The sequence below is a fragment of the Seriola dumerili genome, unplaced genomic scaffold, assembly GCF_002260705.1.
Source record: "Seriola dumerili isolate Sdu_G_001 unplaced genomic scaffold, Sdu_1.0 BDQW01000337.1, whole genome shotgun sequence".
In the NCBI taxonomy this organism is placed as follows: domain Eukaryota; kingdom Metazoa; phylum Chordata; class Actinopteri; order Carangiformes; family Carangidae; genus Seriola; species Seriola dumerili.
Window position 1 is genome coordinate 734463 of NW_019174592.1, and position 15077 is coordinate 749539.

General features: G+C 41.7%; 1 protein-coding gene across 1 annotated transcript in view; it reads left to right on the forward strand.

Annotated features, from left to right (window-relative positions):
* The first annotated feature begins 4450 nt into the window (after window positions 1–4450).
* Window positions 4451–15077, forward strand: part of spsb4 (splA/ryanodine receptor domain and SOCS box containing 4) — a 37620-nt gene continuing 26993 nt past the window's right edge. The window contains exon 1 of the mRNA XM_022760513.1: window positions 4451–4499. The gene's annotated coding sequence lies outside the window, so the exon portion shown is untranslated. The remainder of the gene's footprint in view (window positions 4500–15077) is intronic.

The window sequence follows — 15077 nt, forward strand, 5'->3', positions numbered from 1 at the left end:
AGAAGCGGAGGCCAAGATACCCTGATCCCTATCATGGATCAAGCTCCAAAAACAGTAAATCCTATATTTCCCATAATGCAATTTAGTAGTGTCTTCCATGAGAACCTCCCTGCCTGGAAAATCTGCATGCCAAAGGTGAAACCCAAGTTTGTAACACAACCTTTTGTTATAAAGTTGAAGTGTCAAGCCAAATTAGTAATTTTCTCATACTTCAATCCTGTGTCCAAAAGTTACTTGTTCAGTTCCCCCTTGATCAATACCACATATGTTAAAATAATCATTTTTGTTTTCAAATTGATCTCTTTTCTCTTACTGTCAAACAAAATATTTTGTTATGATTCATCCTCAGCTCTGTGGCACAAATTTATCCAATCAGCTAGCTACCTCCTATCATATAAAACCACACTTGCTAACATGTTAGCTCAAGAGTTGTAGCTAGCAGAATGATATCATGGGTCAGAGGTGTGTGTTTGGGAGAGGTCCTCTAAATTATTAATTTCTCTCTTGTGCTATAGCAGATGAGGTAGCCAGCAGCTCTCTACAGCTCTTTATCTGGTAAGCAATGCCCACTTTTGAGATTTCCCACCTGCATATTCACTTTCACTTGGAAATTTGTCACATTATGGAGGCTAAAGATGGTTTTGCAACTGTTTCCCTGTGACTTCAGAGCAAATTTTGGACATTTAAATTGGCTAAAACATTGGCTCAAGAGTTAGCTCACTGCGGGTACAAGTGAAAGTTAAAAGATCATTCTGAATGCTAAAACCATTATATCAGCAGCATAGCTATCAAATTGTTTGCTGACATTAGCCACTGTAAGCTAGTGGTCACACCAGACCAAGTGGCAGTAGCAGCCACACCTCTGTGAGTATAGCGACTTGAGCAAGGGCATTTTATTGCTTAAGTATCATTTCATCTGTGAAAGCAGGAATGTGTTGTTTTTCCCTTTAAAAATTAGTCTCGCCTCTTAAAGAACTCACTCCAGAGCCAAGAAAGACATTATACGGCTGTTTCTACCGTCTGTCACAAGTAAGACTATATTCATGTGTAAAATCAGTGACGGTTCCTTTTAAGCTCAGTTCTGCTTTTCTCTAGAGAAAATGGCTTTTTGTCCAAATGTATTATCTTACAATGGGATCTTTTAATTATAGTTCTATCTGGGCTACAATTAGAAGCAACTTAATCAAAGAACCCTTTGACAGCTCATCCATTTTCTGTATGAACTCTCGGGGCCCGGTACCTCAGCCCAACCTCGATCGGTAATTGGAGGTTCTCAGCGGTGTCCGGATACAGTGTCCTTCAGGTGAGTCATCCACTGGCTTAACACATGAACTTCACAACAGGCCGGAGCCGTCTGTGCAGGGCACGGCTGTCTGTCTGCAGCAGCTGTAGCCGAGGAGGATGAAATAGTCGGTAGCTTGGATCTGTGAGCAGCCAGGCTCCAGACAATTCTCACTCTTCTGGCTTCAGATGTCTGCCCACATCGTCAAAGTGGAAAAACCACAACTACGGCATATGGCTGACATGCACAAGGTATTATGCACACCACACAGCATGCATGGATTAAAAAGAAAATGCATTCGATGTGCCTCTCTAGCTCTTTCTGTTTCTTCTCCGAGCACTTAACCCTTATTTAACACGGCTGTTCTGTGATCATGGGGATATTGTAAAATCACCAAAGCTATTACGCACTTTTTCACTTCTTAGATGTGGTTGCTTTCATTGTTTTGTAATCCAGGACCTGGAGCTTAATCTAGTTCTCTTGTTATTTTCACTGTGATGATCTCTATGGGGTAAAAAAGGCTGTTCTCGAGCAAGTAACACTCCTCTCGACTAATTCTCAGCAAGAAAGCAAGTATGTGGTTTTCCCAAATTGTCAAACTAATCCTCTCATATAAGTAGAGGAAAGGTACCCTGGACCAGAAGTCAATGCATCCACAAAAACACATGAGGACACTTAACTTTGGCAACTGTTTGAACCCACCGCCCACTGTGGTTGGCTGTGAGACACACACACACACACACACACACACACACACACACACACACACACACACACACACACACACACACACATATATACACACACACACCACCTACCTATGGGAGGCCAAGTGAAGAGAAGTTCAGCCAAGTCTAGACAAAGTACTCCCCTGTATTGTCTAACAGGCAGAAGTCCTCGTGGTGATTCAGCGACATTGTTCGACTGTCAGTACACCATCCAATTATGGCCGGGCTCCACAACAGGTCCAGGGAGAGAAAGACCCACAGGATGAAGATGTGAAACAGGAGGACTGGATATAAAGAGACAGCCGGGGAAATGCAAGGAGGAGTAGAAGGGGGAAAAAAGAAGGGTAGATGCAGGGGAGACGTTATAATGAAAGATAAGTTAAAATGTACCTTTATTGATCCCCTGTAGGGAAAATTCAATTTGACACAGCGGCACAAGGGAATGAAGTTAACATCAAAGAAAGAAATTTCCAAAGGCAGGGAATGAAAACATCTGATGCAAAGTGTCTGTCGGAGGACTTGGGGAAGATTCAGTGCGTGCTGGTGAGAACAGCCATGGCAGCTTTTCTCTGAAGTCAGCACTGAAAGGCAGGCAGACAGGCACGCACACACACACACACACACACACACACACACACATACAAACACAGACATGCTAACTCTCACAGCCTCATTCACAGACAGTAACCTGCTCTTACACAACATAAAATCCACTGCAGGCCCATGCACAGTATGGGATCTCTGAGTCATTTTCAGTAGAAACTATCTCACTGAGATCAACTTTCTGGCTTTATGAGTAACAGACATTTTACTCTCTGGTAGAAGATGGGATAAATAGACAGACTTGGACATTTTGGGAAAAACACTTATCTGCATTCTGAAGAAGACAATCTCATATTTGTATGCTAAATATGACGCAACATTCAGAGAGACAGATAGTTTAGTTTAGCACAAACACTGGAAATGTGGGAACAGCTGGGCTCTGTCTAAAGTTAAAAAAAATTTAAAAAAAATTAAAAAATCATCCTACCAGCACCTAAAGCTCAATGTTATATACTGAGAAAATGGTTTTATTTGTACAAAAACCAAAGTCTAAAAATGACAAGTTGTGGTTTTAGGAAGGGTTATGCTATGCACTAGCTTATTTCTCTGGCCAGGCCAAGTGACTTCCTGTCTGGTGCATGACCCCCGTAAAACCACTAATTGTTGTTTTTACACTCTATGTATGTTTTACACTTTTGTTTGGATAAAACAAACTAAATATATAGTGTTAATTAGAGGTGCTGGGAGGCAGACTTTTCTTTCTTCAGCTGTTTCTCCCTTGTTTTCAGTCTTAATGCAGAGTTAAGCCAACGGTCTCCTAACTGCACTTTCATGATAGTGTTATTGATGATATTCTCATCTAGCTTTTGGCAGGAAAGTGAATAAGCTTATTTCCCAAAAATGTCAAATGATTCACTGCAGAAGAGCGAAGAAAATCTTGCGTTTCATGACAGGCATGTGATCTCTGCTGTGTTAGACCCATCAACTTCAATTCTCCAGCTCTCTTTGGGATTGATTTGAGGCCAGCTGCTCAGGGAGCCAATGATCTAGTTTTCACAATGAACCTAATTACACCCAGCCTGCTTGCTCATGTTTAAATCTAGGTGTGATACAGATCTACAACAAAGTATATTTTGTTAGGTAACATCAAAAATATAAAGTGCATCGGAGCAGACATGGGAAGTAATGCACTTATATACAAGCCTATGCTAAAAGTCCAAATAAATTAAATACAGAACAGTAGACAGATTGTGATTATGCTCAGGATAAAACTATGTACGGCATGAAGTGGCCTCCACCCTGCGTCAAGTTTTTATAAAAGCTGGAATTTAACAGGAAGTGTAGGGATGATGCGTACAAAATAAAAGCACGGAATTCATCACGTTTAGGAAAAATAGAAATAGAAAAAAAGATAAGAAACACAACATCCTCTATAAAAATCCCTACATTTATTGAAAAAAATAAAATAAAAAAAATAGAAAAGCTAAATAAAAAATTGTTTTTTTTTTTTTTTTTTGGAAAGTGTTTCTTTGCGTACGTCGTGATCGGAAAAGCGCGGTGTTATGTTGAGCAGCTTGACACCAGTCACCTTTTCTTGATCCCGGCGCTCCAGCCAATCAGCGGCTGTCAGGGACACATGAACGGTGATAATATCCACGGAACAGGCTGCTGGGCTGGAGGAACAAAGAAAGCCGCCCGTTGCCTCTGAAACGCCTTTTTTTTTCACTTCGTCAGTGCAGATTAATGTCGACTTCGTAGAAGTGTTTTTCGCTTTTGTTTCCTCGCCCTCCCTGGGAGACACACTTGAGTCTGACTGGTTGGTTTTACTGGGGAAAGAGGAAACTTGGCGTCGTGAGAGGTTTTCTTGAGGTTGTTTTTTTTTTTTTTTTTTTTTTTCCCTCGAAACCTACTCGCCGCGGATACGTTGACTTGGAAGGTAACGTCAGGTAAGTTTTTATTTATTTTTGTTTTAATTTTTCTCTTTCGTGAGACTGTGATAGGGAGCGTCGAAAACAACAGCAAAGCGCCATGACTGTTTTCTACTGTCGCTTTATTTTTCTGTTGTTGCAAGAAGCAGACAAGTCTAGTCTCAAACTTTCCCCCCTTCTGTTTTCCGAGGCAACGGTAGCGCCGATACGTTGCCTTCACATCCTGCTTGGAGAACTGAGCCTTTCCCAAATCTATTATTAAATATTGTGTCATTTTAGTGATTCATTCCTTCTTTACAAGCAGACACACCTAAAAGAACCAAACCTGAAAGATATGTTCTGACTATTTGTGGTCCACGTAAAAATGTCTGCATTAAACTATTAAAGAAAGTCGGTTGTTTTTACTGATTTTAAAAACAATTAAACTTGTTGAATTGTTCAGGCACGCACTGAACTAACAGTTAAGACTTGTGCTGGAGCAATAGGCAGAACCGTTCACATGAGGCAATGTCTGCTGTTGCAAATCAGGTAGTTGCCTATTTTTTTTTTAAACGAAGGCTTTTACTTATGTTTCATTCATGCACAGATCAAACGATAGTTTCAGTTCTCCTTGTGTTTGCAGGGAAAGTGCATACGCAAGAGCAGCGTTATGTGGTTCAGTCGCCAGTATTTTAAGTTGCTTATATATACTTTGTGGAGTTTTGAACTGAGCAGAAGCACAGTGTATTTTTTTCCCCCCCAAGCTTTGCTTTGATTAATCAAAAGCTGACATTATTCCAGGTGAGCAAACAAGGCAGCCTAATGCCCTTGAAGCACCAGAAAGTGCACTATTTGACTCCATTCAGTGCCCATTTGATTCGAGGTTTGCCTGCTATTCAGAGGCTAAATGCTTTGCCTGTAACCACACCATCTGCTTTGCCCTCCTGGGCTTTGGCAGGCTACTGTCCAGATCAAGTGTGATGAGAGATTGGTGTGGGTGGACCACAGCAGATGGTGAGCTGGAGTTACAGAACTGGCTGATCATAGCTGGTAGCTAGGCTAACTGTTGTGATGGTTGCTCTTGTTTTCAGCTGTGAATTGTGTAATAAACAAAAAACCACAATCTAACTATTAACGCATATGCAGTTTTCTCCAGGATGACTTAATTGTAGACAGTATTATGAATGTTTTAAATAGCTTCCTTATACCGTTGAATGTCAGCTCATATGCTTTCATCATAAAGAAACTATTGACCCCTGCACTCTCATTTCCCCACCATCTGGGGTTTGACCCTGTGACCACTGTGACATCAGTTGACCTCTCTGTTACCTTGGGTCGGTGGGTGGCACAGAGGTGCCCAGGTTCACAGTAATCAGAAGTCAACCGTGGAGTTCTTGTTTATTTCATCCAGCGTCTACCAGGAAGCAAATAAGAGGGCACTTATCAGTGTTTTGACCTTTCGCACTGTTTACAGTGGACTGCGACCCAATCATTGATATGTTTTTGTGCATGAGTCATGTGTATGTGTTTTGTGACAGACTGAGAGAGAAGGGACACAACCTTAGGAATAAAATGGTAAACTTATGATCGGGTGTTATTCGTATTTCTGTGCTTTTTAAGGAATAAAAAGAATATTATTATTCTCACTTCTCATGCTTCAAGGGGAAGTGATATGTGATCCTAGCATGAAAACAAATAATCCTATTATTCTTTGGTTTTGTACATTTATATCGAAAGAGAACATTAATTCTCTAATGTTTGTTGTTTCTGTGCTGGTTCGGTAAAGCATTTATTTCTATGTGAGTATTCAGTAAGATTAAGGGCACACTTTTTTTTTTTTTAATGCCAGCTTTACATTTTGACAGTGTCTGTTTTGTAACTAAAGGATCAATAGCAAGTTTCTTTTTTTAAACTGCCAAATATTGATATCTGAATCAGCATTAATTATCCAGTGTCGCTCAAGCTGTAAGACACAACTCATACACAGCAAAGATTGATTGATGCCCCTGATTGCTGATGGACACTAGGAAGCTGGAAAACCCATTTCCTTTTCCATCCTTTTTAACTTTTGCTACTTATAGCAAATCAGATTTTTCTTAATAGAAAGGCTTCCTGAGTTAGTTTTTTTTTTCTCTTTTTTTAATGTAATTGTTGGTGGAACTGATGTAACAAATCTCTCGCTGCCGCCTCAGGAGACTCGACATGAAATACGAGGAAATGAGTGAAGGCGAGTGCACTAATGACTTTTACATCAGGTAGAAAATGACCCATTGTCTTGGAGATTAACATTCATCACCAACAAGCAGCTGGACTAACCTGACGGGGTAGCCGTGCACTTTTGTGGTAAATGGCTGACACGGCTATTATGCTCACCACTGTCGGGTTATTTGTTGAATTTATATTGACAAATGAGGTGGGAAACGGTTGCTGTGCTGCTCAACCGTCCCTCCTGTGTCAAGCAGCAAGTCAGCTCTAATGACAGCTGCGGGTTACACCCAGGTAACGACGGCTTAGTCTCCCCAGTCTCCTGCTGCTCCCTTGAACTAACAGTGGTCATGAAAATGAGGTTCCAGCATGCTTTGCTTTGCTTCTGTCGCTCTGTTGAGTGTGGATGTTAGATCCAACATTAACAACACTTGTGTTTAGTTGTTAACACCAAGAAGCTGCACTCTTATTGATCACAGAATCTCACTTGGGTTATATGCGGCTACACCTTAATTAAGGCAGCACATATTTTTCTCTTTTGTTGTTTGCAGGCTGAAAGATTCATTCATTCAGAGATTTAACCTTTTCCCTGTTGTTGTGGCATTTCAGTACGGGCAACTTTTCAGAAACAGCCTGTAGTGCTTGTCATATATTCTTTTTTATTACAATGAGCTACTGAGAGCAGTGGCTTTGCAGCAAGTTTTGCACTGGTTTTTGGTGAGACATTCCTTTTTGCTACTGTCGCTATTGAAAATTTCTGATTCTTTTTTTTTTTTTGGGTTAGTTGCTCTATAAAGTGTCCATGCCTCTGATGTGTGCAATAATGTCCACATTTAACCATGAAATACAAACTTGTTTAGATAAGGGTTCCAGAAAGCAGCGTCCAAAGTCACAGGTACACCAGCCGCATCATGTCAGGAGATGAAGACAGAAATACTTTATCTGTCTGTCAGAGGATCTACATACTACACTTATATCTTGGAGGGATTCCTTGTAGTAAAAGCATGTTTTATAATTGTCCACCTTGTGTCCAGTCACTCCTGACCGGCCCACACTCAGTCTTGCACACTCAGCGTAGACGTGCACTCACACACACACACACACCAGTGGTACAGACACACAGTGAGAGCTGTGGCTGTTTCAGCAGAGGGGCACTGATGCTGACTCAGTAGAATGTTAATGTTGTGAAATCCCATTAAATGCAATCCGGTGCTGAGCAGGGCCACGCCTGGGTTTTATGGGACAGCAGGACATTTTAAAAGGCCGGCAGTGCCCTTGTGTTTTCGCTGTGTAATAGAGTCTAATCACTTGAGTGGTTCACACTAAACTGAATTGCTCTTTTTTAAATTTGTGCCACTCATGTTTAGTTGCTCTTAAAGATAATTTGAATGATTTTGGATGTGTGTCTGAGAGGAATTGTTTTTACAGTTGCTGCTGCGCTTTGGTACCTGCATTAAATCCTGCTGAGTTTTGCCTTATTGCTTGTGACATTGTTGTGTGATGAGAAACAAAGCAAAAAAAAAAAATCTATTCTATCTATTGTTTTCATTGCCTTGTCTTGATGAGGTTAATTGAACAGCGGGAACTGCATTCAAAGCAGCTCCATGTCCCCTCATGTTCAGCTGTGATCACCAGCAGGTCGCACATGGGTCATTTAGAGGGCTTTCTCTTCAGGAGGGGATCTTGGGTCAGACAGTATTAACAGCCCACCCTGTCAGCAGGATGTCTCTGGTAGCAGCACAGTGCCACTGGCCTCAGACTGTCAGTATTGATTAGATGGGACGTGAAACCCTTTTCTCAGCAAAACGGGTCTCTATGACACACACACACACACACCTCATTGAAGCAAATCCTACTAATCGTTTTTCTCCTGTATGAACGTTGTGCATGATTATAACAGAACAGGTTACTGCTCATGTTAGCCAGTGCTGTGGGGTGAGTGAAGGGTGCTGAAGTGATGGATTCTCACCCAGCTCTACAGGCAGATGACTGATGCTCCCTGCAGCAGAGAGAAGTTAGTGAGAGAGAGAGAGAGAGAGAGTTAGAGGGATGCACCACAGAAGTTACTAGGGTTGTTTATCTTTCTCATCTGAGGAGGATGTGGTGTTAAAGCACCCCTCCTGGAAAAAAAGAAAGCTTCCTCCCACATGCTTCTATACTGGTACACCGTATCTCTGCATTGTGTGCTGCATTTAGCAACAAACTCCTGTCAATGAAAGGAGTGGTTATAGTACTGACAATAAAAACGGTGTGATGTCGGTTGAGAAGTGAGAAAATCCATCTCATTTATCTGCTGTAATTCTTCTCTTGACAGCAGTTGCATTCATCAAACACACCACATGCTCAGTGTAGCATTAGATGATAGTAGAATTTCCAGCCTTAACAGCAGTGACACAGATTTGCCATTCAGGTGCATTTTCTAACGTAGACCACAGTCGAAAATGTTGGCTGTGAACCCCTCGCAGATGTGCATGTTTACATGACACTGATCCTCCTGGCTGTGCAGCTCTTGAAGGAATGGTCCTGAGATGGGAGACGGCTTGTGTGATTGACTGAGACTCATAAGTGGCGTGAAAAGGAGACACAGAGACCGAGGGAAACGGGTAGAACAGCTGAGTGATCAATAGCTGGTGGAAGAGGAGGGTTGCCGGTCGAGGATGTCTGTGGGGATTGTCCTAATAGAGTCTCAAGCTCTCAGACGTTTAGTTAATTAATGCTTGGAGTGCCTCTTGTAACTGAAGCCATTATCCCAAGCTATTAACAAGCACAGATAACACGCACGGTTTTATTGGTGACAATGAAAACGGCATGATGTCATTGATTTTGGTGAGAAGTCAGAAAGTTCATCTCGTTTGGACGTGCTAGAATTTAATTTGTAAACCTGAAGTCTTCTGTGATCGGCTTTTACAGTTCCCGAGGGCATCTCATTTTGTGATCAATAAAGTGTCACAAACAAGAGCCTCAGACAATTTGATGAGTGAATAAATGCCTTTTAAACTGTATTTTTTTTCCCATGTTGTTGGAGTTTCAGAGGTTTTTATTTGAACTCGATGGTTTAGAAGTTTTCTGAATTGAATATAATTGGGCTGTTATGCGTCTCTGCTCTTTTATGGAAAACTCTTTTGGGTGTTTTTGACCCGAGGCTCTGAAGATTATCTTACAGCTGAATACTGCTGAAGCTTTTATTTGAAAAAAAAAAAAAAAAAAAAAAAAAGGAAAGGTTAAATCTGACCTGGAAGCAGGAAGTTTCCTCTTAAATGTTTAAAACCAGACATCCTCCCACCCTATCTCACCCTCTCTCTTACCCGCTGCCTTTTCCTCCTCCTGCTCTATGCCTTCTCGTCCTCATCTGTTTTCCTGCCGTAACAATGTGCCATGCAAAGCAGTGTACCCAAGCCACTGGGTCACTGTGAGGGCAGAGTCCACATACACACAACTGCGAATCATCTTACCTCTGATGACCTCTTTTGCAGAGGCGTGTGCATGTGTATATGTTGTTGCAGATCTGCAGTCATACATGGCTGTTTGCTGTCAGTGTTGTGACTCAGACGTAGGGATAACAGGAGCATTACACATGCACAGAGGCTCATGAGAAGGAGTCTTTTAATAACTCCTACAGTACAATGCTTTCCTTTTTGTAATATAGTAAAGCGTTACTTTCTGCTTGAACCTTTTTTTAGTGTGTGCATGTTTTAATCTAGTAATAAAATTGAGTTAAAAGAAACTTGTAATGTAAAAAACATTGTGGAACAGGCGTAAACACCCCTTCTGAAATTCATTTTAGATAATAAATGCACAAAGGGTTCTTTGTTTTGTGTGTTCAGAGCCCCCTGTAAACAGCCTCTGCACAGGATTAGCAGCAACTAAAACTAAGCATATCCTACAGTTTGTTTTTAAAGTCATAAACCAAGAGCGATTCATGGCAGCATCATGCCGTCTTGTCCTGCTCGTCTTCTAATGTGTAGACAACAATGCTCACACACATACCCTGACCTCTAGCTTCAGCCGTCCCATGAGCCCCAGCCATTGTTGAGCCACGTTACACTGACTGCTACACTGAATAATTGAGTTGTCCTATGTACTCTTGGATGTGCTCTACTGAGATCCTATTGCTCCACTGACGTCCAGCGGCTTTGTCACCTGCTGGGTCGCCCTGCAAGATGTCAGGATCTTTGTTCACAGCGGTGGGATCCTTCTAAAGAACCCTCGCCAGCTTTCCTGTTTCTCTATTTTTGCCTGAGTAGTTTGAGGTGTGTTCGAGGTGTGGATACAAAGTAAAACGATACCACAAAAGTATCAAATGCCTGTATTTGTTTAAATGATGGCTTGTAGATTTATTGCACTGAGATTGAGATAAGTTGTGCTGTATGTGAGCAAACCACCGCCCATTGCTCCGGGTTCTCCTGAGGTCAGGATGAACTAATGCGTCTTTGAGGCCGAGTGTTGGGGAAAGGAAGAGGTTAGATCAAAGCAACATGAAAACTGAACAGACACTTTTCACACCACTGTCCCCTTTTTCCATCTCTTCCAAATTTGTTTAGCATTTTTAAGTAGAACTCAGTCAAGCGCTTGAGCACAGCAACTCATTAATTACCCAAGTTCGTTCACACCATGTTTGACTGTAGCTAATGACTCATTTTCTCAGGGGTAGATGAGGCCACAAGCTCTGCTATCGCACATTGAGATAATTTAGCCGCTAAAGTGACATGACACTTTTGATCAGCTAACATGCCTCCCAGTTAAGCTCCATGTCATCAGAACCATCCTGTGGCCTACATGCAGACCGTGTCAAGTCATTCCTGAGCATATCCAGTTACACTGTTAAAGTGTGCAGCTAACTGGCCGATTTAGTGGAAGAAATATGGCAAGGAATGACGCCGTTTCTGTCCTCCTTGCTCTACAAAGATGGCAAATACGGGACGACAATCTGTAAACATTTAATTGCATTTTTGGAGACATGTTTTTTTGTTTTAGAGAATTGAATGAGCTGGTGATTGGTTCCTCAAATGAAAAGCTGGGCTTTTTAATTGCCACAGCAGTCCCAAAGTTCTGAGAAGAAGGAAAAAACAGACAAGAAAACAGTAAATCCTTGCAATTTGCAGCACCCTAATAACCCTAATGCACTGATCGTGCATTGAAATGTGACCAGCACTAAAGATAGGATCAGGAGCAGCACAGAATGGGGACAGATCAAGAATGAATTCATGCTACCAGCTATGTTAAATTGCACTGGGACATTTTTTGACAGTTTTCATGGAAATCTTTCTTTGTCCTTCTCATTGCAGCCTTGTTTACAAGCTGTCAGCTGGAGTCTTTATTCTACAGATGAATGGCTGCTGCTGCTATTTCAGCCCAGGCCCACATACAACTGACTGAAAAGTGATTGGTCGCTTGAGAATGTGTTTGGATTGAAACAGGGCTGGAGGAAGAGAAGGTAGATGAGGCAGAAACGATTGAGGGCTGTAGTCTCCCAGGGGCCTCCTCCTGATAAATGGTTCACCCCCTCTTCCCTCTAACCATCATTAAAAATGTCAAATCATTAAAAGCTGCAGTTGTTCATAATTCCCCCCCCCCCCCTCACTGATGGTACATTTTCTGCCAGCTCAGCTGGCCCCTTTTTTCGTCTTGTTGAGCATGTTAAACTGCACTCCCAAGTGCTTGTGAGCTAAATTAGTATTGTACCTCTGCTGCTGCAAACTGATTGTCCTTTTTGTTAGCAGTGGGTAATAAAATGGGAAGGACAAAGCGGAGCTGTATTGGCAGTACAACAGATGCTAATAAGCAACTGTGCACTAGTTCAAAGATGCCTGTGCAGTTGGGGTTAAGGGCCCTGAATGAGGGCAGTGTTTCCTGAAAAAGGAGCATTAGGGTTGGATAACGCCCCAATAGAACTACTCTGTACAATGTATTGTCCACATGGGAAGGCAAAACAGTTTATAGCTGTTCCCAATGGCCACACTGGAAGTGAGGGTTAAAAGGTGACCATTGTAGAGAGGAGAGGGAAGCGATACAGTTTTATGTATGGAGATAATGACGCACATTTTCACACTGTCTCTCCTGGAAGACGTCCATAGTGTTGCACTCAGTTGTACCAGGGGTGGACACACACGTTTTGGTTTTAGTACACATAACTCCTGATGAACCATGTCACACCCGCAGGTTACGCACAGGCAGTGGGGTCATTTGACTAAATGCGACGCTGCACAGTGCTGACTTAACATGACGCATGCAGGTTTTAAAACAATGCTGGCTAGTTAGAAAATTTGGCTGACTTTCGCCAGCACTGCAGAACGTTGCCATTGTCACATGACATTAAAACCTCGCAGGAGCAAGGCGGCTGCAGTTTTCTGAGTCAGGCGCTGCGTTTGCTCTCCTCCAGCTGGGAATCACCTCTGTGACGACAGAACTTTGCCCTAATTAGCTTTAGGCTTCACCGACGTGCATGTATGTTTTTATTAAGAACTCCAGATCTGTTATCTGCTATGGTTATCTCTCCCAGAGCGGATGCAATTTATTTGATCTCCTCCTTCTGGCACCTCATTTTTAACATAAGGGCACCAACACTATAGTTTTAATCTCCAGCAAGACGCTGTAAAACCAATTTAGCTGGTTTGTTATTATAAAAGACTTAATTTTTTTGTAACTGAAATACTGATTGTTTGTTCTGCAGCATACTATCTTTCAACTCTGTTGAACTCAAAGTTTTCCAAAATGTGTAATCTAGAGAGCAGGATTTGAACTCAGTGTTGTGTTCAGGAGGACATGACTATACCTCATTGTCCTTCTTATATTAAACCAATAAACATATCTGTTTTTTAAATCATTTAATCTTTGTTCTCTTACATTGTAGAATCATGTTTTCAGTGGAGAATCCCTTTTTTAATTTCATAATATAATGAAAAAAAGTATAGTGTATCACCTACCCCTAAATTGTGCAGATGAAAATGACCACAAATTAACTATTAGCTATGCACTATCCACTACACCCATTGAAACAATCTGACAAGAACTTCTGATGGAGTATACTGGTTTAACTACCCGGGGTTAATAAGGGCAAAGTCATGAATTAGTGGAAATTGACCAGAGAAAGTAAGCCAGCACATACATGTATGTGGTGTTTTAATGTAAAGGAAAGTTCTCAGATGTACTGAGGACTGCTTCCTCTGCGGTCATCTGTTTGTCACGTCCTTCAGATCACCTTGACTTCTGTTTCCACACCAGCTCAGTGCAGCAGCTCACTGACTGTTACTGGATCCGTGTGTGGGCGAGAGTGGGAGGAAACGGGTGGTGACGGTCAGGCACCGGAGAAAAGGCTACTGTGTAAGACATGTGAGCCATCCTGCTGTCTCGTTAGACCACACACTATCACGGCCTGGATCAGTTAGAGTGTGTGTGTGTGTGTGTGTGTGTGTGTGTGTGTTGTTTTTCTAAATGGCTGATCATTTGGAAGAAATGCATCCTGCTGCCACATCATCTAATTCAGTGGATCATTTGTGAAGCCGTTCCACTTGCATCTTATTTCAAAAAGCTCCTGTTTGAGCTACAGTTTGTTACCACGGTAATATGCCCCTGGGATTATAGACCCATATATATAAGAGTGGCTTTGTTTTTCCTCGCTGACCCACTGTACGTTTGAGTTTTTATTAGCAGATTGACAACTGTATCTTATTTATTACAAGGTGAGGTTTCCTAATGAACTTGATACATCAGTGGACTTTGATGTCTTAAGAGAGGAGCTGGTGCTTTGGTGTTCTGCGGTTCATTTAATCAGCGTGAGAATCCACAAGGCCCCATTGATTCATGCTGATTCATTTTACAACTCGGGTTCTATCCAAACCCGCCCTGCACCAGTCCAGCTCTGCTTTCTTTGCCAAACATTCCCCCATTGCTCATTTGAATGCATAATTATCAAGTCTTTTAGTAAGTGCTGTATTGCCAAAGTGTGTGCGTGTGTGTAAAAAAAAGGAGTGAAGGGAGGAACTTGAGAGTAGCAGTTCATATTAATCAGAGTTGATGTCTCACTGGCTACATTCACAAGGTTACAGGGAGAAATCTGCCTATGTTAACTAATTTATCTTTTAATCACTTAATGTGTTAAAAGAAACAGTTTTTCTCATTTACATGTTTTTTTAGAAATTGGGTTCCTGTCAGAGGCTAAGAATAATTTGATTTCTTAAGTACATGCAAATGCACTGATTGCTGCTGTCTCTTCAAGTGGCCCAAGTCTTAGAGGACTGATTTTCACTTGTTCAGGGGGCAGTAAGCATTTTGTGAGAATTACTTAACAGATGGAATTTGACAGGAGTAAAAGTAGTGCTTTGACCACGGGGAGTAATGAAGCTGCAGCACTGCTAACCCCCATCTGTCACACAGTAATTGATTAACATTAACATTAACATCTTTACTTGAAGT